The sequence below is a fragment of the Mustela nivalis genome (assembly GCF_964662115.1).
Source record: "Mustela nivalis genome assembly, chromosome: 2".
NCBI lineage: Eukaryota > Metazoa > Chordata > Mammalia > Carnivora > Mustelidae > Mustela > Mustela nivalis.
The window spans coordinates 102,036,924-102,060,578 of NC_139021.1; the positions used below are offsets into that span (position 1 = coordinate 102,036,924).

At 47.2% G+C, this 23,655-nt stretch overlaps 1 protein-coding gene across 8 annotated transcripts in view; it reads right to left on the reverse strand.

Annotated features, from left to right (window-relative positions):
- Positions 1 to 23,655, reverse strand: part of CHRM3 (cholinergic receptor muscarinic 3) — a 509,004-nt gene that overhangs the window by 28,683 nt on the left and 456,666 nt on the right. Inside the window, exon 5 of one of the 8 annotated variants that reach the window (XM_082720836.1) lies at positions 2,359 to 2,430. The exons of the other annotated variants lie outside the window; for them this stretch is intronic. The gene's annotated coding sequence lies outside the window, so the exon portion shown is untranslated. The remainder of the gene's footprint in view (positions 1 to 2,358; positions 2,431 to 23,655) is intronic. 8 annotated transcript variants of the gene reach the window in all.

Sequence of the window (23,655 nt, forward strand, 5' to 3'; positions counted from 1 at the left end):
GGGGCCTGTGAGGGAAAAGCCCCTGCAGTGGTTGTGGCTTCGTCACCGTATGTACGTGGGAAGCAGGGAGCAGCTGTGCCCGCTCCTGATGTGGCTGCTGGAGTCTCCATCACACAGTCATTGTTTGGTACCAGAGTCGTCACCAGATAAACAGATCTGCTGTGAAAAGGAGACAGCGCTGGAGCACGAACCAGGTAGGGCTATTTCTCTCAGGGAATAACGAGGGATCCCAAGGACGTGCAGTAAGCCAGCCAGTTTAATTAGACGAGTGTACCCTTCCCTCACATGCGTCTCCTAGACCGCTGTTGTCCAAGTGTGGTCCCGGGACCAGCAGCATCCACATCAATTTGTTAGACGTATGAATTTTTGGCCCCCCACTGCAGACCTCCTATATCAGAAATTCTGGAGCAATCCATGTTTTAACAAGCCTTCCGGGTAGTTCTAAAGCGTGTGAACATTCGAGAACCATTGTCCTGGACGACTGGCATGTGTCTTCTACCTCATCTGTTAGCAGAATCAAGACACCCACTGGGGAGCATAGCGGTGTTTCAAGGACAGCAGTTGTGTCCCACTTCTTCTAAGACATCTGCCTGTTACAATTCCTGCAGTGATCTCGAAACATCCTCTTCAGGCATTCGTCTTGCTCACCTCCCCAACCCCAATTCCTGCCCATCAGATCCTACACAGACAGCGGACGGCAAGTTCTTTGGCAGTGGCAGCGAGAAGGAATCAAGACCGGCAGCATGATTCACGTCTCTTATCTGGGAAGACATCTGTTGCTGGTGGCTAAGCATAGTACCCTTGTTTTCTATGAGCCGCTCAGCAAGAATTCACTCTGCACCTACGAATATAGCCTCCCAAGGCTTTGAGGGATATTTAACAAACTTCGTGGCATGTTTTTAAACTCAAGGAATTACAGTCCAGCTGAGCAGAAGGAAACAATTAAAAGATTAAAGTTACAGACAGGCTCCCACTTGACTTTCCCTCTGCAATGCCCAGTACAGTGAGGGGCCAGGGCAGACCTTCTTCACGGACCTGCTCCAAGCCAACCCAGGAAGAGAAATTTTTAAAACTCAGTAGCGGGGTGCCTGGGTGGCTCAGTCAGCAAGCACTTGCCTTCGGCTCAGGTCATGATCTCAGGGTACTGGGATCGAGCTCTGTGTCGGGCTCCTTGCTCAGTGGGGAGCCTGCTTCCCCCCCTTCCGCCTCACCCTCTTCCCTGCTCATGCTCCCTCTCTTGTGATCTCTCTCTGTCAAATAAAGTCTTCAAAAAAAAAAAAAAAAAACCTAGTCGCAAGTGCCACACACATGCTGGATTGCCACTACATCCATCCCCAGGCACACTCAGTAAAGCTAGAGTAAGGAGAAGAAAAAGGTTATGTCAAGATGTGCGAGGTAAGTTATTTTTCTTAACTCTAGGTTATCTGCTAATATGGGAGAGATGAACCAAATTGCTTCATTATGAAACTGAGAAGCGCTTAGTCTTCACACGGCCATGCGTTAGTTTCCGGTGCCTGCCTTAACCAGTCACAACTAGGGCAGCTTAAAACAGCAAAAATGTATTTTCTCACTATCCCAGTGGTTCCGTGTTTTAAAATCCAGGTATTTGAGGGCTGCACTCCCTCCAGAGGCTCTAGGAGAGGATCCTTCCCATGTTTTCTCCCATTTTTAGTCGTTCCACGCACTCCTTGGCTCGTGGCCGCACTGGTCCCTTTACCCCGATGGTCACGCTGCCTTCTCTCACCTTCTCCCATGTCTTATGAAGGACACTTGTCACTGGACCCGCATAGAGCGTCCGGGATGGTCTCAGCTCAAGCTGAACTGAATGACACCTGCAAAGACCCTTTTTCCAGCTAAGGTAACATTTCACAGATTCAGGCAGATGAGGACACGGACCTGTCTTGTGAGGGCTGTCGGCTGCAAACATAAAACAGGCAAGGGTAACCCTCCCGAGAACAGAACTGTGATCAAGTGCAGAGCTGAGGACGTGAGGGTTTGTCAATGGGTTTCCCTTTTCCTATGATACATATATTTCCTTTGTAACTCTAGCTTGGCCAGCGTGGGTTTTTCATTTGTATTAGAAAGATTTTACAAGAAGAGGAGCACTTTCGATAATGCTTCAAGAAGAAAAGAAGACAAGATTAGAGGTGGAGGGTAAATATAAAGGTGTTAAGAAGTAAAGCAGCAGGAAAGCAGATACAGTTAAGTAGGAGACATTTCATTCTCTGCTCCTTACTCTGCATTTCTTTAAATTATTCATATGCCTTACAAGTAAGAATCAAGTGTGTATGTATTTATTAAAAGGAATGGCTGGACACAAACCCAGAGCTAGAACCTGTTGGGTTCAAACCCACGTACCCGTTTTGTGACTTTTAGGAAAGTTACTTGATCTCTCTGTGCCTTAGTGTCTTCATCTGTAAAATGGAGTCCCTAAATGTGGGATTGTAAAGAGGATTAAATTAATAAAGCACTCAGAATGCCGGGTACCTAGGGAACAGGTACTGTTTGCTAAATAAAGAAAATATACGTGCCAGATTCTGAGCTGACTTTTGGGATGAACAAGACAAACAAAAGATTACATCCCAGGAGAAAAGAGAATCTTTCCAAAAATAAACTGAACACAACTGAGGTCCTGCAAAGGAAATAAACAGGCTCTTTAGTGGGTTAAATGATACACAGGATGGGGGGGTCCTATTTTAGAAAACATGAGGCGGGCACTGCTTTCTGCCAAGGTCGACAATCAAGCTGAGCCACGCAGAAAGTGGGGGGAAGCAGCATGAGGGGCTGAGATGTTGCTTCTTGATAAGACTAATTGTTTTATACTTTACAATAATGGGTCTGAAAGGGGGGGGCACTCATTCTCCTGAGTAACTGATTCATTGTTATAATTTGTATGTTTCAACAGTAGCCTTACAGAGGGTGGAAACAGACAGGAAATTCTCCTCAGCCAGCAGGAAAAGGGAAACACTTGGATACCTATTTCCTTAACTGCTATGGCAGGACCATCCTCCAGTAATCTTGAAGAGGAGAATCTTTTCTATGCACAAAGTAGCCTCCGAGCTGTGGGGTCTCCATGAACAGAAATCACACCCATGAGTAAATGTCACCTCATTACAGGTTTCTTAGATTCTTGCTAGTGGGTGTAGCCAACGTGCTCCACACACCAGGGGTGCAGGGACCTGATTCCTAGGAGCTCACAGCCTATGACAAAGCACTAGGCTACATGGCCTGGTAGTCACAGACACATTTATTATAAAGATATATTTCAGGTTATAATTCAGCATGGATGAAATTTGCCTTCTTACGGCTCCCACTCCAGGTAGCAATTGAGCCCCTCTCCATTTCTCCTACATATGGATGTGTAAGACTAAGTTACCAGATCTCTCTGTGCCTCAGTTTCCCAGGCAGCAAAGAGGAGATGACAGATAATAGCACCCATTTCATACGATTGTGTTGGGATCGAATGAATTAATACACGAATTCTGAACAGTATCTAGTTTGTAGCAAAAACCAGGTATTAAATGATTGTAGTTATGACTAATATCACCAGGAAAACTTAATTTGCAACAAAGTAGAAGCAAAGAAAACAACTAAGGGTCACCCACACATAGGAACTGCTCTGCACTAATTAGCTTACGATTTGGACAAGTAGTTTCCCCCCTTGGGCTTCTGTTTCTCCTGGGTAAAATGAGGACAATGGAGGTAATGAGTTGTTCTCTAGCTGTAACTTTGTAGAACTGTTTCTAAATTCCTCACTGCTGTTGCTCTTGGGCTCCGCTAATGGTCCAGCTCTTCTGCCTTGCAGGGGAAGAACCATAAAAAGGTTTTCTTCCATTGGTGCAACTCAAGCTCAAACAACTTACTTTAAATAGTTATTCAAAGGGCATAGGAAGCAGATGGTTGAGTGTGAGTTCCAAGTCAGTGGCTTGGGAAAGAACCCTGGGAATATTAAGGTAAAATCTGGAGATGTGGATTCTTCTGTTTGATTTAGGATGTTGGAAGCTTTGGGGACAATGCCCTCGAGGGCAGGGTGAGGGCACTGACAATCGCCGCAAGGATAAGATGGTGTATCTAGGGATGGAGCCCGAAATAGAGATGCATCATTTTATTTCCCGCATTTTTTTTTCATCCTCTTCCCCCCTCCCCCCTTCTCCTACTTTCCTTGTTAGGCCCGTTGGCAGTAGCTTTAGCAACCGGCATCAGCTCCTTCTGGTTCCCACTCCTTTCTCTGGTGCTTGCTTGCTGCCATTATTCCTAAGTGTCTTACCCTCCGCTGCCTCAGCTGAAAACTAGGATTGCTGGTTTCCTCCAGTGAATGCTCAGGCATATACAAATTAGGAGCAACAAGCTGATGTTTGAAATTACCCGTTTTGTTTTCATGGCCCCCAGACACAGACTGGGGAGGGGAGATCTTTCTCGAAGCAGACCCAGCAGACAAGAAGCTGTGTGTGAGGCGGGCAGAACATGCGGCTGACCAGCTCTGCTCAGGACCGGCCAGCAGATCTTGGGGTGGGTGGGTGGGGGCTGGACAGGCATCTGCACACTGACTACCCCAGCCGGTGGCACTGTGCCTGGACCGGCTGGTTCGTCCATGAACCTGATTTTCAATTCCATGATTCATTACTTCCTTGTCAGGGGAATTTTCAGACCAAAAAGAAAAAAAAAAAAGGAAAGCTGACAGAATTATGGATGTCTTAGTAAACATAAGCAATGCAAAGATGGTTTCTGAGGTCACATGTGGATGGGAACACTGAACTGATAAAACCTGGAAAGCACAGCCCAGTCTGAATGAGTGATGGAGGCTACTGAGCTGTGATCTCAGAGCTCTGCTTCCCAAGGGTGGTCTGGCAGCACCAGCGTTGCCTGAGAACTTGCTAGAAGTGCAGGTCCCTGGGCGCTACCTACTGAACCAGAAAGTCTGGGGGTGACACCCACAGGGCGATCCTAATATGCACTTGGGACTGAGGACTTTCAGTTTAAAATAGTCTTTAATCGGGGCACCTGCGTGGCTCAGTCGGTGAAGAGACAGCCTCTGGCTCTGGTCATGATCCCAGGGTCCTGGAATCAAGGCCCATGCTCAGCAGAGAGCCTCTTCCTCTCCTTCTGCCCCTCCCCCCTGCTTGTGCTCGCTTACTCTTTCTCAAATAAATAAAGTCTTTTTAAAAAAATTAAAAGAGTCATTGTCTCTGCTGTATCCCTGCACTTGGCACTCTCTCAACCTGGAAAGTCTGGCCTCACCTTCCCGGGTCACCTGATCAAGCCCAGGAGGATGCTGCTGGAGCCTCTCCTCCTCAGGCTGGGACCTGTGACCCTGTCACACTGTCGCACAGCACCCAGGTGTGGGGGGAAAGGAGATAGGTTTTATTTTTAACGTCTAGCGACTTAAAAAATGTTGAGAAGACAGTCATCGCATACAATTTTCTGTTAAAAAATTCTGCGTTTTCCTCTCATAGGAAGAAGCATCAGGCCATGAAATGAACATCCAGGGTTTGGATCTTCTCATAAAACCATATAGCTTTAAGGTCAATTTCCATCTTGAGGCCTCAGTGTCTTAATCTCTAAAATGGAAGAGAATGCCTTTCTACAGTAGTTTGGAAAGCTAGAAATCATATATAGTACTATCTAGCATAGAATACCCACTAAATAAAGGGCAACCGGTGTTATTTTTCACAGTGAGACTTTATATACCGCGCAGTGAAAGCAATAGATTTGGTCTTTTTTAAATAACAGGACTGTAGTTTCCCTAATGTCTCCAGGTTCCTAGAGGACTTTGAAGGAAAGAATGCTTTTATGTTTCCAAATAGAAATCCTCCAACTGAATTCAAAATGACTTGAGTGATTGAGAGATCAAAACAGCAAACAAGACCACTAGGTGTGTGGATGTGTGTGTGTCCCCCTGAGACAGAAACAGGGAGGGAGGGGGCCAACTTAGACAAACGTGCCCCTTCTGATGGAGCACTTCCCCCTACATGGTGCCTGTGCCTGAGCTCCTTCTGCCACCGGACAAAAGGAAGGGAAGGGGAGAACAAAGCGACAGTTTTGATTCTTCCCAGGGCTGTTCATAAGCAAGTGACTTCCTGCCAACGGGCCTGGTCCGTGAAACCCCTTGGTGACCTCGAAAGCTAAGCTAAGAAAAGGAAGGGTCACAGAGTCATTGCCAAATAAACACAATGGGAAACTGATGGTTGGCATAACCGAAATTTTAAAAAAGATTCTATGGGGCTCCCCAAACGTAGAGTTACCTCCATAAAAGTGCCTCTGGCTTCCTAGTTTCTGCTGTTCAACCTCGCACATATGACTGGCCAGGAAGACCCTCCAGAGGTCATACTGTGGCATTCTGTGTATTTGGGACTGAATGGCAGGCAGCTGTCCGGGGGGCCCAGTGTCACAAAGAGTGGGGTGTGTATCTTGCCTACGGGCATGTGGTTGTCTGCTCACCATTAGTGCCCAGAGAGACAGTGAGAGAGCTCATCTGCAGAGGAGACTCGGCTCAAAAGAAGACACTGTCCTGTTTGGGGTCCTAGAGGCTCTCCAGGTCCCCGCCAGTCCTTTCCCGGGCCTGCACCCCCTGTGACCTCATTGTCACTTCTCCAGCTCTCTTCTGCAGCTGATAACTGCCCGGGCCATAAGTAGTGTTGTGTCAACAGTAAATGCAGATGATTTTAACCTTCAGAAAGCAGACCCGATGTTAAGGGTGGGGCTCAGTATCGCTGCATATGACCGATGCTTAAGTTATGGAAGAAAACCCCTTACAAGAAGGTGATTATTTAATGACTTCCTATGGAATGGGCTAAAACCACATACACGTATGGGAGAGCTGACACTATAACAGTGAGGTTTTTGCCTCTTCGGTTTGGATCATAAACAGAAGTGGAGTTATTCAACACGTTACCCATGGGAAGGATGCCAATCAGTTTTTTGAAACCCTCTATTGCCACAATTTAAGGATTAAGATGCTCTGTATGTCTCCTGCCAACACCTGCATAAACATGGTGTGAAACCACCTCCCAGCGGGAGTTTGGAGAGAAGACCGGGTGGCAGGAAGTGCTCTGATTCGGGGATGGAGGGAGCAGTTATATGTAAGTTTCTTTCCTTTAATTCATTTGCTATTGTCTTGGAAGAAATAATAGGAGAAATCATAAGAAGCATCAAATAGAAAGATACTGGTGTATAGTTAATTTTGACGAACTGCTAGTTATTTTCCCCCAACATGCTAACTCCAACACCAAGACCAATGATCTGTGGCAGAACCAATGGCTATCCAACACCATCCTAGGACACCACCTCTTACACCATTATTGTCAGTAAAAAAACCAGAATTCAGTTAGGTTCCCAACTGCCATACTGTCCCATAGACCTGGTGTTGACTGTGGGTCAAATCTGTCAAGTCAACTGATTTCATAAAACTGCTGAGCGCAGACTGGCTTTCCCATTTCTTTTCTTTCTTTCTTTCTTTTTTTTTTTAATAAGAAGTTCAGACTAATATCAAACGAGGAACTTTGTGTGATGCAAGGAGAGGATATGGAATTCCATCCTCGGTGTCTATAAATAGAGTTTACTGGAGCACAGCAAGGCCCCTTTGTTGATGTCTTGTCTGTGGTTGCCTTCACGCTACAACAGAGTTGAATAGTGTAATCAAGAGTGTGTGACGGCAAAACCCACACTCTGTGCTCTCTGGCCCCGTGCAGAGAGCACGTGTGCATGCCGGCCCCGGGGACAACCGAGTCTGCTCTGCAGCCTGCGTCTGTCTCCAGTGTCATCATGGGTCCCCAGGGGCGGAAATCGTGTCTGTCTCCTGACTGCCGTTTACTCAGATTGTGACCCATGCTTTGTGCGTCGTTGGCATTTAGAGGTATTTGTCTCACGACTGGACTAGAAACATTTTCCCTGGCAGACACGTACAAAGATATAGAATATCCTGACCCTGCCTTGAGACCTAACCAGGGACCCTGAACAGACATGTCATCAAGTGTCTGCCTTCGGCTCAGGTCAGGATCTCAGGGTTCTGGGATCGAGTCCTGCGTTGGGTTCCTTGCTCAGCGGGGAGTCTGCTTCTCCCTCTGCCCTTCACCCCACTCTCCAGCTCTCTCCCTCTCAAATAAATAAGTAAAATCTTTATTAAAAAATAAAAAGAAGGAACTTCTGCTAAAGTTGTTTCTACAGGGAGATGTAGGCTCGAGGGGGTGTTTGGAAAATTTCCCTCCCACTATCAAGCCACGTACTGTTCGGGCCTGGAAGACCCCGGATGTGTTCCCCGGTGTCCATCCCGATGTACTTTGCTGACCCGCCCGCGACTTTAAAACTACCCGCGGATCTCACGAAGGGCTATGTTTCCCTAGCAAGTCCTGTCCTGGCGTCATTTCAAAGGTACATTCTGGAAACAACAATCTTCTGGCTCTAGACTCTACATGCGGTTTTGGAAGAAAAATATGGACAAACTTTCAAGCCGAACCAGAGGAATTCTGCCTGAAACACAGTTTTGTGCAGGTGGCTGTAGCCTCCAAGGGATTCAGAGCCTGCTGGGTTTTGAGGTCTGTTCCTGACATCTATCACAGCATGTATAGGACTTGAAAAAAACATACCCACGATGCTAAAAATACTCCACAGTCCACCCCGATGGCAGACTGTCAGAATGTTATATTCTGATTTTTATACTTCCTGCTGATATTTGGACATTTTCACAAGTATGGTGTTTACCATGATTTTGTGTGTGGGTTTTTTTTTTTTCCCTGTATAAAAGGGTGGTGGTGGACTCAGGCTTAGGGAGGGCAGCCTTGGGAAAGCACGCATGTCGTGGGCCATCATTCCCAGCTGAGCATGTACCCCAGGGGCTTGTCCGTGGAGCTGATCTTGGGTTTGGGCCCCTCTCATATGTGGGGGTGCGTCTGGAGGATTCTCACCATATCGACACCCCTCCCTGGCCTAGCTGGCTCCCCATGTCTGTTGGGTCTCACTGGTGGCGTGATTTGTCACGGGCTGTGAGCTGGAGGGTGGTCACCAGGTGGACAACCTCAACCAACATGCCAACCGTCACCTCATCTTACAGACATGAAAACCAAGATCTTGCCTCTCCCATCTGTAACTGGAAAGTGGCAGTGCGGCCAGGGCTCAGACCTTTGGACTCCCAGTGTCTGTATTCTGACCACACTTGCTGCCATGTTTGTAAACACCCAAGACTCCTGCTGACCTGGTGTTCTGACCTGTAGCTCCAGGTTACACAGGTCCTGGGACACAGGCTTCCCCAGGATTGGAGAACCAGCGGTTCCCTATCCACCGGGGGTTGTGGGAGGGGGAGCTATGTGCTGGCTACCTTCCCAAGTTTATCGGGACAACTGTGGTCTTACTGATTTTTGTTTCTGTTTTCAGAATCCAAGCTGCACGACCGTTCAGATTAATCAGCAAGAAGTGGAGAGGCTGCACACAAACACAGGTATGTTTACGGCCTGATGACTTTTTTCATTCTTGGACGTGGCTAAAATTCTCAGTGCTGCCCTCATACTTTGCAATATCTGGGAGCGCTGCTGTTTACTGGTGAGCAAAGGAGAAACTCAGGGAAGGTGCCCCTTATAAACTCTCACGTTGTGAGCGTAAGAGCTCCAGAATCCCTTTCAGGCCAGGGAGTTTACAGACTGCAAGTCTCCACATGAAATGTGACAACAGGGGCTTATTACTAATGAGCAAACTGGAACAAAGCAGGAGACGGAACAAATTGAAAGCACGCACACTGTGATTCAGGTTTACCGCGGTACTTGCTTCCATCCACACTGTGACTGAAACACGGAGAAGAGTGTAACAAGCCACGAACTTGTCTCTGCTCCATCCCAGCCGGCCTTTCCTCTTTCAAACAGAGACGGCCTCTTTGTTTGTAATATTATGTGTGCCCGTCCATGCTATTAGAGTACGAACGTCCCACTTTCTTTTTAAAATATTTTATTTATTTGGGGCACCTGGGTGGCTCAGTGGGTTAAAGCTTCAGCTCAGGTTATGATCCCAAGGTCCTGGGATCGAGCCCCACATTGGGCTCTCTGGTCAGCAGGTAGCCTGCTTCCCCCTCTTTCTCTGCCTGCTTCTCTGCCTACTTGTGATCTCTGTCTGTCAAATGAATAAATAAAAATCTTAAAAAAAAAGACTATTTATTTATTTATTTGAGAGTGAGAGCGTGCACAAGCAGGGGAGCAGCAGAGGGAGAGGGGGAGGCAGGCTCCCCACTAAGCAGGGAGCCCAATGTGGGACTCGATCCCAGGACCCTGGAATCATGACCTGAGCCGAAGGCAGACTTAGCCTACTGAGCCACCCAAGTGCCCCATCCACTTTTCTTGATCGTCTTCTCTCACTACTACGTGTGTGGACTGATTCCACAAACCTAAATTTGCAAAACCCACTGGGAGCACATCTCGAAGAGGGGGACCCTGCTGGGATGGTCGGAAAACGTACTTTAGATCAGAACCAGAGCACATGACCGGGGGTCTGGATAATGCAGGGAGAAGGGAGACACAAAATCACCTCTGTGGCTGGCTGTTATGTTTCTGCCTTGCTCCCTCCAAGTGAAGCTTACTTTCAGGAATGCCTCAGGCGAAAACTAATGATCGTCATTTGAGTCAACGAGAGGATAAACACACCCAGCACCCACGATTTGGCGCACACTTAATGCACCAGTGAGAATGTATGGAAAGCAGGATCTCCTCAGAGCAGTTCTGCTTTGACCAGATTTCCGTAAGAAAGAAAGTGGCTAACAAGGGCCACAGCTATTCTAGAAGCATCACCATGGAGTGAACCCAGAGCGCGGAATACACAGGAGGGGACGGTGTTCCTTCCCAGAGCAGCGGGTGGAATTTTGGGGAAAAATCACCAAAGAACAAACAGCGAACCAGCCCAGATACCCTGAAAGTGCTCACCTCCGAGCCTCGGCCAGCCCATCAGCGGGTCCATTTTATGTTTGAATTACTCGTCTGTCTAGCACTCCCGGGAACGGAGGGTGTCATATGTCTGGTTCATTGCTGACACTCAACAAACAATATTAATCCTTATCATATGACTTAATTGAAGGCCTGCACAGGAAGCTAAAAGACAAGGTTTCATCTGTCCTGCCTGCCCGGAAGGGACAATTCTGCTTATTTGGACAACTGTGCATACCTGGGAGATGGGTGGCCACTCAGCATTTTGCCCCCAGCCTCTCTCAGTGTCCGGAGTAAAAACACGTGACTCTGCAGAGACGTGACTTCTGGCCCTATTTCCTTCTTCAGCACAGCATACAAACACCTATTCTGTCCTTCTTCAGATAATAAACTCCTTGTGTGCAAAGACTGTACCATTTACACATTTAGAATCTTCCCAGAGCAGCTCAAGGGCGGGCCTCGGTCCTATCCAGCTTCTAGTACCAAGGAACAACTCAAGAACAAGAACACCGGCACTGCCCCCTCAACTTACAATTCACATGGCAGCAAAAACAGGAATCCCAAGGGGTGCCTGGCTGGCTCAGTCGGTAGAGCACTCGACTCTTGATCTCGGGGTTGTGAATTTGAGCCCCACCTTGGGTGTAAAGATTACTGAAAAAGAAATCTTAAAAAAAGGGGCACCTGGGTGGCTCAGTGGGTTGAGCCGCTGCCTTCGGCTCAGGTCATGATCTCGGGGTCCCGGGATCGAGCCCCACATCGGGCTCTCTACTCAGCGGGGAGCCTGCTTCCTCCTCTCTCTCTCTCTGCCTGCCTCTCTGCCTACTTGTGATCTCTCTCTGTCAAATAAATAAATAAAATCTTAAAAAAAAAGCAATAATGGCAAAATGACCTGTTCTAAACAGAAGAGAATGTTCTCAAAACCAGAAATCAGTGAGTTGCAAGTGCCCCCCGAGTGCTCCTTCCTCCACAGACTGTCCCTTTGCAGCTGTCTGGAGCCTCTGGCCCCCAACGAGTCAAACAGTGACCAACCCATTGAGTATTTGCCAAACACCCTTGAAAAATGAGGCACAGAGACATTTCGACATAGTCCCTGCTTACAAGAATTCACAATCTGGGCACACGAAGAGATCATACCTAATAAGAAGCAATAAAACCTGTACCAGGCACGCACCCAGCTCCTGGGGTGAGGCCAGCCTGGGAAGCACTTGTTTCAGACAGCAGGGACCGGGGCTCTGGGGCGAGGCCACACAGAGGCTCACCTACATGAAAGGAGGGCAGGCCTGGAGGTCAAGAGGATCCAGTGCCCCACCTAATTGCCTGATTCCCCCGCCCTGGCTTACGAGGCTCTTTCCAGACAGAGAGGTCAGCGTTGGAAGTAGGAGAGTGTGGTTGGGTCCTTCCTGGCTAGCCTCTGGTCATTGCTATTGGACAGACTCACTGCCATCTCCTTCCGAGTCTAAGCCCTGTTTGTATCACCACACCCGGTTGGCAATCTGTAGGTGTGACGTTTTGTGGCTGCTTTTAGTACCTGCTGCTGGGGTCTCAAGTAGATCCCACTTGTACATGGCCCCCCACTGACCAGTAGCTGACATTAGCAGGGCTCCCTTCCACCCGGCTGTGCTGGGGCCTGGCACTACAGTGGGGACAACTCTGCAGACAGGTGGATTCCAGAGCCATCCAGGGATCAGGCTGAAGCAGGCTCCAGCCCAGACCCATCCTTGCTCAGCTCCTGAGAGTATGCTGCCTCATTCCCAGCCCCTGTGGACACATGAACCCTCTCCTCAGGCTCTGCTTCTCAGGAACTGGATCTAAGGCTTAAAACACAATTTCGCAGGTATACTTTAAGTGAGGCAGGCTGTTTATCTACACTCGCTCAGCTGAAGCTGAGGCTTCCACTCACAAAGTCACAGTGACAACCGGTCCCCTACGGAACCAGGCTCACTCACTCTCAGCGTCGAACGTCACAAATTCTTTCTCTCTTTCTGCGGGGCTGAAAGTGGACCCCAGGCTCCGGGGCCCCTACCTGATTCCTGGATGAGTCTGTGCGGAAAAGAAATGCTGGGCCTTCTTTCATTCAGCTGGGTAAGGAGGCAGGAGGTAAAGAAGAATGTAGAGTGCCACTGGGGCTTGGGAAGGATAGAAGAACTTTCTAGAGCGGAGGTCATGGATTGAGGGTTTGAAGCCATGGGTGAGGATATAAACAGATCCTGGACATTCATAGTCAAGTGGGTTTTACTGGGTGCAGTGATGGACAGAGACAGAGAGGGAGAGAAAATGTAGGGTGAACAGCGCCTCTAGTGGCCCCTGCCTGGCAGCGCAGCTGCTCCGTGTAGCATTTATGTAGTCACACGCCCACTGGAAATTTGTCCCCTGAAGCAGCAGAATCATTTCCAGTCCTGGGATGCGGCTTATAGGAATTTGCATCAGGAGGTCCCCATGGTGGGGTCCTACTTTCCTGCAAACCCCATCGGAGGTCTGGCTTGCGGGCTCTCTTTACAATGTGTGGAAGGCGGGAGAGGCTTAGGCAGGCGGCATCTGGAGAAGAGCTACGTGGCATGCAGCTGGTGGGCTTCTGGCCCGCCTCATTTTCCTCCTGGGCTCACACGGGTCCCGCTAAATGCAAGACGCGAGGCCGCAGGCCCGTCTGGATGCTCACAACCAGGAGAAGTGTGGCCCCACCCCTCCCCGGGCTGGGGGCTTTGCCCCCTCTATGCACAGTCAAAGCTCCTTTGGAGAGGGGCCGTGCGTGGTCTCTGGCCCAAGGGCAGGGCTAGGGACATGGCGACAAGAGCACACCGTACCTCTCTGGTGGGCTCTTAGGGCTCGCGCCACGGAAGTCACAGGTGGCACGTGACTGTCAGTGTGTCTTGGAAAATGCCGTCCTCCAAGAGGGCATATTTCTGTTCCCTACCATCTGATACCGTTTTCAAAAATGCAGAACACAGTCAGAGACTCACTGATTCTCAGCACAGTCTGAATTTAAAAACCATTTCTCTCCCGGGCTGGTGTCCCGGAAACGGCATTGTATTTATTCATCTTAGAACTCTACTTGGACTGGAATAGAGCAAAGTCCCTCCAGACTGTGGGTGCCTGATGGAGGCTTTGGGCTAGAAAAGTTCTCTGTGCAGCCATTGCTGCTCGGAGGTTGGCAGGGAGGGGGAGCCCCGGGAGTCAGCCCAGGTCTCCAGAGTCCAAGGACGCAGGCCTGAAGGTCTACCACACACTAGCTGTGTGGCCTTTGGCAAGGCAGTTTCCTACGTATCCATTCTTCCTAGATAAAATTGGAATAGTGATATCTATTTTATTGCATGATTGCTGAATTCCAGGAGCAGATCTATACAAAATCCCAAGTAAAGGTTTATTAATCCCAAGTGATTAATGATAAAGGATATTATATATATATATATATATATATATATATATATATATATATAATTTTTTTTTTTTTTTTGGTAGCATCCATGCCCAACATGGAGCCCAACACGGAGCTTGAACTCACGACCCTGAGATCAAGACCAGAGCTGAGATCAAGATTCAGACGCTTAACAGACAGAGCCACTTAGACACCCCTGATATTTACTGTTTTTAATATATGTTTTGAAATAGGGCTTGTATTTACTATTCATCCTGAATCCAGTCCGCTGAATTTCTTTGCATGCAGTAATTAATAATATTTGTTGAATGGATAAAGATATATGTTGCATTATGTCTTCTTTGTCCTTAAACTTCTTTCTCATTCATTATCCTATTCAATGGCAACTGTGAAGGTATCAGCCTAACATTTCCCGGCTTAGTGTGCCTTTGGATTTCTTCTGAATTTTTGCCTTCCCGTTCACGTCCACCACCACAATCCTAGTTTACAGAGGCTTTTAAACAGAATTTAATATTCTTTAAGATCACAGACTACACAGCCACAGTGTTTGGTGAATGCAGCTCCACCCTGCCTTGACTCTGGGCAAAGGTTTCAATGAACCCTACCCTCGATTTCTCCCATCTGCAAAATGGGAACAATAGTAGAGCACCCTCTTAAGGCTTCATTAAATGAAGCCCTTCATGGAACACGCTAGAAATAGAGTCTGGCACGTGGTTCCTTTAAAGTCATTCTCCCAGCTAACATCAGGTTAAGCCCTTAATAGCACAGCTTTGATCATGTCTCTCCTCCAATGAAAAGCCTCTGATGACTCTCCATTGTCTGTCAAATAAAAGGTACCCCGTCAAGCCTGGAGCCCGGTGTCCTGTGCAATGCTGTCCCAGTCTTTCTGCCTTTGATTCTTGCTCTGCTCATCCCGGTGAAACCTGAGTTCCTGTGACCCTCAGAACACCCTCCCCTCCTGCACTTTCCAGCCCAGACCCTGCTCCAGGAGTCCCAGCAGAGACCACGCCCACACTGCTCCTCTCTCCCCTCACCCCTTCTCTCTCCCCTCACCCCTCCTCCACAGGGTGCGTTCTTCTATCTGCTGGGATGCCATCAGCCTATGAGGGCGATTCCCGCCCTATCCCCCTGCTCTTCCCCTGCTTTCTCCTTTCTTCCTTCATGTGCATTTTGTTCACTGATTTTTTTGAGAAGGGAATATATTCAGATGGTTCAAAATCCAAAACCTCCATCTGAAAATGTTTCCCTGACATTCTCATCCCTCAGACACTGAGTGCTCTGCCCCACAGACTTGCAATGCCTTCTGTGTCCCATGATTCCTTTTAAAGGACATTTTGTGCATATATAAGTGTGTATATTATTTTCTTTTCATAGAAATGGGAGCATGCTGTACACAGACAGGAGTTTACTATAGATCTTGTTCTCTGTCTTGCTCTTTCTCACTTGCTATACCACGGAGAATGTGTCCATGTCCCTTCCCAAGGGAGAGTCCACCTTCCTGTTATGGCTGCATTCGACTTCGCGGATGGATCACGATGGATGGATGGATGGATGATAGCTTAGTCCACTGGCGGCCACTTTGGTTCTTTCTGTGTTTTTACTATTAGACACAGCATTGCCGTCTATGTCCTTCCCTTACGTAACACGTGTAACTGGTGCGTGTAAATATTCCCAGCAGTGCACTTGACCGTGGAGAGAGACGTGCACTTGTGATTGTGACTGAGGCTGCCACAGCTGCCGTTGGAGAAGACGCGACATTTCACACTCCCATCAGCAAGGTGCGAGGGGGCCAGAGTCAGCTCTCTCTTGCTAGTCTTCTCCAATCTGAGAGGTTGACAGAGGAGATCTTGAGGAGTTTAATCTGCACATGAGTCTGTTCTTCGAGAATTGCTCAGTTGGGAATCAGCTAATAAAATATCCCTACTTCTAGTTTCTTGTTTGATGGCAGCAATTTCAGGACAATTTTAGTGATCGTGGGGGCAGACCCTCCTTGTCTTACTCCTAATCAAACTGAAATGTGTCTGGTCTTTCCCCTTTAGGCTCGGTGCTTGTTTGGGACTCAAGATGTAGCATCTATGCAGCAGATCTTATCATTTTCTCCTTTGATCCCTTAGTGCGTGGAACTGTATTAATCGTTTTCATTATGGCAAACCGTCCTTCCGTTCCTGGAATAAGCAAGGCTTGATCGTGGGGCATTTCATCCTAATCTGAAGGGCTCTGTGTCCTGGCTGCCACTGTCCTATTAAGGGTTGGTCCATCCCTTTACAAACAGAATATTATTGGTGATTTTTGTCCTTTGGTGAGTTTTATATTATCATGTGCTTGTTTTGTTAGGTTTTTCTGCCCTCCCTGCCAACTCCACACTGTGTCCTGAACAAGTTGAAGAGCACCGGGTCATCTCTTCCTGAAAAGTCTGATATAGTTCCCCTTGGACACTGCCTACATCCAGCGCTATTCATGGTCTCATTTTTTTTTTAAAGATTTTATTTATTTATTTATCAGATTGCGAGCGAGCGAGAACACACAGGCAAGGGGAGAGAGCAGGCTGCCCTTCATGGTCCCATTTTAAGGCCAGTGCTTAGCGCATAGTGGTTCAATGGGCCACCCCGGCTGCTAGGCTCCTGCGGGGTGACACCCAGCAGCTGGAGTCAGGTGCTATGGAGCAAGCTTCTGGCCGGTAAGGTCACCTCGATGCACAGTGACTTGGGAACTGATGCATTCAGCCCGTGGGGTTCTGCACCTGAGCTGCCTGCACAGAAGAAAGAGAAAGCAGCCCAGGCAGCTCAGGGCCTTGGAAAATGATGACCGTGTAACTGCAGACATGGCACCACAGCCCGAATAAAGCCAGTAGGTACCCCCATGATCTCAGAGGATGGCCTTGAGAACAACCTGCGCTGAGCTTGTGTGCCAAGTGTCTTTTCCTTGCAATAATATTAAGAACCCAACAACATGAGAAGATATGGCTTAGCCATAAAGGGTACAGCGTTCAGAGTGGAGCAGCCTTGGCTATGAGCTCTGGCCTCACCTCCCTCAGCCTCCCACCACTTGCGCCAAGACTCCTAACTGGCCTGGAAGGTTCCTAAAGGCAAAAATGCCTCCTGATATCCCGAGGCTCAAAGATATTTATGAAAACAAGTGGATTCTGTCACCTCACATCCACTTTAATGATCCAAGCATTAGAGGCATTTTTCTGTAAATCTTGCTTTCGCATGCTTTTCATTTAGAATTATAAAGTTGAAAGTAGATCGGAAAACTGCTGTGATTGTCTCTGTAAAGTGCCCCTGAACTTCACGGGCACAGGTGCTTTGACCCGTATAGGCACGTGGAAGGAGCGCTTGTGAACGTGAACCACGCTTGGGTGACTCAGCCTCTGAGCTCTTGTCTTTTGCTTCCTGCGCCGGGAAGCGGTGTGACAGTCTTAGTCATGTTTACTTTCACAGCCTGTTACTAAGTAATAGGCCACTTACAGAAAGCAAGTTAATAACTCCCAAAACATGAAATTTAATGATTTGCCTATATGTTTCAACATACTCCACCTGAAGATCTCGAAGTGCTATTTTTAAAATGTCAGTCCTCTTTTCTTTTTTTTTTTTTTTTTTCACGTTCTATCATCTTCTTGGGACTCCGTGAAGACAACAAAGTAAAAATAATAATGTTGTTGGCATTGGCATTCCACGACTTCCTAGTCTAGTCATCACAGCACGGACGCACCTGTCCTCGCGAGTGTTTTTCTTTGATGTAATCTGTAAATGGAGTCAAAGGGACGAGCCGTGATGCTGCAGAGACATTTCACTTTTCTGACACGGCTTCCTTTTTAATACCTGGATTGCTCACGGAAGAGGGAAATCCACTAATCTAAAACTTATGTTTTCTCGAAGTCTGAATAATTACTGAGAAACATAGCAAACTTCCTCTTGTGTTCACATCGGATTGTAATAGACACAAAATTGTGAGAGAATTCCACGGATTCTAGAGGGCTCCGCGGTTTCTGATTTTGCAGGCTTCCTGTAGACAAGCCATCCTGCATGAACGGAGAGGCTGGGTCTGGAGAGAGACGTGCCGTCACCTCCCGGAAACCAGGGACGGAGGCTCACGAACTGCGAGCTGTTCTGGATCTTTCCGAGACCTCTAGCATGGGCCCACAGACAGTCTCAAAGAGAGGCCTGTTTTAGAGAATTTCATTTCTCATTGGCAAAATTGCTCCTCTCTCCAAAAGCCATTCTTGTCTTTCTATTAAAACACTATTTTTTTCCTTCTGATTGGATCAGTTCATCAATTACTAAAATCACTCAAACTAAGAAGCCCTGGAACAAGAAAACACAATGAGATACAGGGTTCAGTGACCTAGCCCTGAGTTTCCCAGGGACATTTCCAAAGTCATCAGAGATGTGCTTTCACGGAGAAGGCAGCCTCTGAAAAGGGGGTCTTGAATACGTGTGATCTTGAACACGTGATTCAGCATCTGCTGCCCCACCTTGCCCTCCTTGGTCTTGGGGACAGTTATGAGGCCCTGCCTGGCCCCGTCAGCATCCCTAGCCTCGTCTTGGGCCCTCCCCTGCACAGTCTCTGTGGCCGTGGTGGCCACAGTGAGCTCTGGCTCTTTCTTCTGTCTGGATCCATCTTGCTGAGTCATCCACAGCCATCGCTCAGATGTCAACTCCACCGTCACTTCCCTGGGAAGTCCTTCCCGATCGGCCTCAGCTTCCCCTGCAGACGCCATGATTCCCAAACGCAAGGACATTTCTCCAGTTGTGACTTTGTGTAGTTCCCGGCCCACATGCTCCTTTCCCCTTTAGAAGCTCTGTGGCCTCTTTCCTGCATGGTGCATCCTGGCCCCAACTCAGGGAACATACCCAGTGGAGTATGCACTGAATACTATTAATAACAGACACTAGTGACAACAAGAAAAACAGCCTCCTAAATCATAGTCAAATTTCTCCCATTAAGTGCCTTTTGTGACCTGGGGACTGCATTGCTTCAGTCCTCCATGTTCTCAGCCCGTGGATAGGGACAATAACCACAGTGTTCAAAGGATGGTATAAAAACAAAGGCATAGATATAACTGTAACTGCTTGGGATTAATTTAAGGGGTATTTGAAATGCTTCAGATTTCTTGGATAAACTGAATGACTGGAGCATTTGATGCCACAAGTTTGAGCTACCTGGACTAATTTCTCAATTCATCCCTATCAGTCACTATCTGCATATTTAGAAATAATTCATGGACAAGCAAATTTGTAATAATTCGTAGTTTAAAAGGCTTGGATACTTTTGACTCTGTGCTTGCTGTTAGATGCAGAAACAGAGGTGTTCCCACATGTTAATTATAATAATTTTTGTATAGTGCTTTGTCCTTTATGCTGGGCTTTTATAGACATTATGAGGGTCCCGTTTCACAGTTGAGATAATAAGAGGCTCTCTTGATGTGAGGTGACTGGTGAGTTGCTCGGGTTCATGGGTCTAGGACACAGAGCTGATACTTGAGTGGAGATCTTCTGTCCGAGTGTCAAGCTCAGATCTGACTCCCTGAGAATTCCCACCACCTTCCAGGTCCCTAGGCAGATTTCTTCTCCTTATGGCTGCAAACGGTATAAAATGTGGACTTCCCTTCCAACTGCTGAGTGTCTGGTTCTTTGGTTGGCATATTTTAGCCTTAGTAGAGTTTGAGGTTGGGTGTTAGTGTCCCTGAAGCTCTTTCTTTTCTTCTCCTTCTTTTCATTCTTCTTCCCCCTCTCCTTCTCCTCCTTCTTCTTTTTTCTTTTAAAGATTTGTTTATTTATTTGACAGACAGAAATCACAAGGAGGCAGAGAGGCAGACAGAGAGAGAGGAGGAAGCAGGCTCCCTGCTGAGCAGAGAGCCCAATGTGGGGCTCAATCCCAGGACCCTGGGACCATGACCTGAGCCGAAGGCAGAGGCTTTAACCCACTGAGCCACCCAGGAGCTCCCTTCTTCTTCTTCTTTTTTAAGTAGGCTTCATGCCCAGCATGGAGCCCAGCATGGAGCCCAGCATGGAGCTTGAACTCAGAATCTTGGTATGAAGACCTGAGCTGAGATCAAGAGTCGATGCTTAAGCAGCTGAGACACACAGGTGCTCCCTGAAGCTTCTTTTATTTATTTTTTATTTATTTAAGATTTTATTTACTTATTTGACAGAGAGAGAGAGAGAGAGCACAAGCAGGGAGAGGGAAAGAGGGAGAAGTAGGCTCCCTGCTGGCAGGGAGCCTGATGAAGGACTCAATCCCAGGACCTGGGGATCATGACCTGAGACAAAGGCAGTCACCTAACCAACTGAGCCACCCAGGCACCTCCTGAAGCTTCTTCTCATGCTCACCTGGGGTCAGGGTGATTTTGGCCAGGTGCCACCACCAACAGTAACCGTAAACGCTGTAGCTCCTACCATGTAGGAGTGCCTAATCTGTTTCAGATATTGTCCTGGGTCTTTTTTTTTTAACCCGTTATATGTCATTTTAACAATAATCCTGCAAAACAGGTGTTACTGTAGCCATTTTAGAGTAAAGCAATGGACTTGCCCAAGGTCAGACTGCTTGATGCTAGCAATAAGAATCAAAATCAAGTCTGTCTGGGTCTAATTTCTTCCTACTCTCCCCCTGCCTCTTTAATTCTTACAAGAGGATCCAAGTACAGAAGAGAAAGAGTGGCTTTAGACTGGTGTGAGTCTAACACACACGGTTACGGGCAGACCACTGTTCAAGGCCAGAATCTTTTCTGAGCTTTAGGAACCCAGCACCGTCTATTGGTAAAGACTTTCATGCTAACCTCTGATGTTACGTACATCGTTGGCTCCTTCCTGGTTGCCCAGAACTTCATTGGACATTTCCAAATAATTAGTCTGTGTTTGTTGCAATGGCCCTGCCAAAGGCAAACCTTCTATTTCCTGCTTCTCCAAATGGGCCATGATGATGAAAGAAGTAAATCTCTAAGTCATATGCAAATACTAAGGAAAGAGTAAGATAGGTGTGTTCTTGCTCCTTGTCAAGATTATGGATATGAGAATTAGAGGCTTATTTTTCCCACAGTGGATTAAAAGGGTGGCTGCATTTCAGTAGTGCCTGCTCTTTTCATCATGACCCTACCCTTCCTCCCACTTCCAGAGAGGGACTCAAAGGAGCAGTGAGGGACAGGAGGGGAATCTGTCTTGAGAAGCAGAGGGACAGGACTTCATCTCACTTCCTCAGCTCACCCTGCATTGTGCGTCCCTAGGTCACATCTCTTCTGCCCTTTTTTTCTTAAATTAACATATAATGTATTATTTGCCCCAGGGGCACAGGTCTTGATTCATCAGTCTTACACAGTACGCAGCGCTCGCCACAACACACACCCTCTCCAATACCCATCGCCCAGTCACTCCGTCCCTCCCACTCTCCTCCAGTTTCTTTCCCTCCACGGTGCTCACTGCCACGTGATGTGGCATAATTATTATTTATTTGCCACTCTTGGTTTTCTGTCTTGAGATGGTAATTTCCAAAAGGAAGACCCTTCCCCGCTCCGCATTTTTTTTCTTTTTTGTAAATCGCTATTACGAAGCTCCTAGAACAGCATCTGGCAAACGACAAGCACGACGCATGTTTGTTGCAAGAATGAAGGAACACATGAACGCATGAATGTAAGAGGGCTCCTTTCAGGTTTATGTGCGAACAAAACCCTACAAGCACTTCTGGTCTACCTCAAGAACAAAATCCTCGCTGTTGATGAACTACAAGCAATGAAGTGATCGTCCTACCTTGGCCTGTTCTGGAATGACAGAGAGGGCAGGAGAAACAATTCTGATATCTTTTGGGGGTTCAGTGAAAATGTTAACTAATGATGTAGTAAGAAAAGAGAAGACACCGTGTTCTTTCCTATGCTCGCGCTCTCTGGTTTTCCATCCTAACTCACATTTATCCTTTGTGAAGTACACTTTTAAATACTTCACATATAATAATAGTTCACCTATTTTGAGGTTAAATGATGATGCATGTACACGAGTGTATATATGTTAATAAGTACTTAATACAATGCCTGACATATGGCACGTACTATATACATACTATCTACTACTCAATCTCTGTTAAAAAACGATATGAGGCCAACAAGAACATGAAAAGATGCTCGACCTCATTTATTATTAGGTCAATGAAATCAAAACCACAAAGAGATGCCGCTTCATGGCCACTGGGTAAGGCATAATAAAAAATAAAAATAAAAAGGAAAATAAGTATCTACAGGGATATAACAGGGAAATTAGAACCTCATACTCTTGGTGAGGACATAAAGTGGGGCAGCCACTTTGGGAACAGTGTGGCACTTCTTCAAATGCTTGAGCACAGACTTCCTAAGTGACCCAGGAGTTCCACACCAGGTACACACCCAAGAGAAATGAAAACATGTACGCACACCAAAACCTATGCACAAATGTTCTCAGCAACATTACTTATGACAGTCAAAAGGTGGAAACAACCTAAATGTCCATCAGCTGATGAATGGGTAAATACAATATGCTATTTCCATGTAATGCATTAGTACTCAGCCATCAAAAGTGATGACATACACTTGATACAGTGTGGATAAACCCCAAAATCATCACACTCAGTGAAAGAAACAAGAAATAAAAGGTCACGTATCATATAATTCCATTTATGTGACATGTCTAGAATAAATAAGTCCATAGAGATGGAAAGCAGAGAGGCTGTGGCTGGGGGCTGGAGGTCAGGGGCGACAGGGAGTGACTGCTTAATGTGAATGGAACTGGCTTCAGGGGTGAAGGCAAGATCGTGCAACTAGACAGAGGGAAGTGACCAACGCTGTGAATATCCTAAAATGTCACTGAATTAAAATGGTTAGTGGTTAATAGGTCATGGAAACTTTATATCCATTAAGAAGACCGGATAGGGGGCACCTGGGTGGCTCAGTGGGTTAAGCCGCTGCCTTCGGCTCAGGTCATGATCTCAGAGTCCTGGGATCGAGTCCCGCATCGGGCTCTCTGCTCAGCAGGGAGCCTGCTTCCTCCTCTCTCTCTCTCTCTCTGTCAAATAAATAAATAAATAAAATCTTAAAAAAAAAAAAAAAGAAGACCAGATAAAGTGACTACGGTTACTATCTCCATTTTTACAAATGAAACTTCCCGATATAGGAAGGTTAAGTAACTTCCTGTGGGTTTCATTTCTTTCTTTCTTAAAGATTTATTCATTTATTTATTTGAGAGAGAGAGGGAGAGGCAGCAGAATGAGAGAGGGCACGAGCTGGGTTGGAGGGCAGAGGGAGAAGACTCCTCGCTGAGCAGGGAGCCCAGGACCCCGGGATCATGACCCGAGCCGAGGGCAGCTGCTTCACTGACTGAGCCTGCTGGGCACCACACACTGCGGGTTTCAGAGGCAGTTGATGGAACA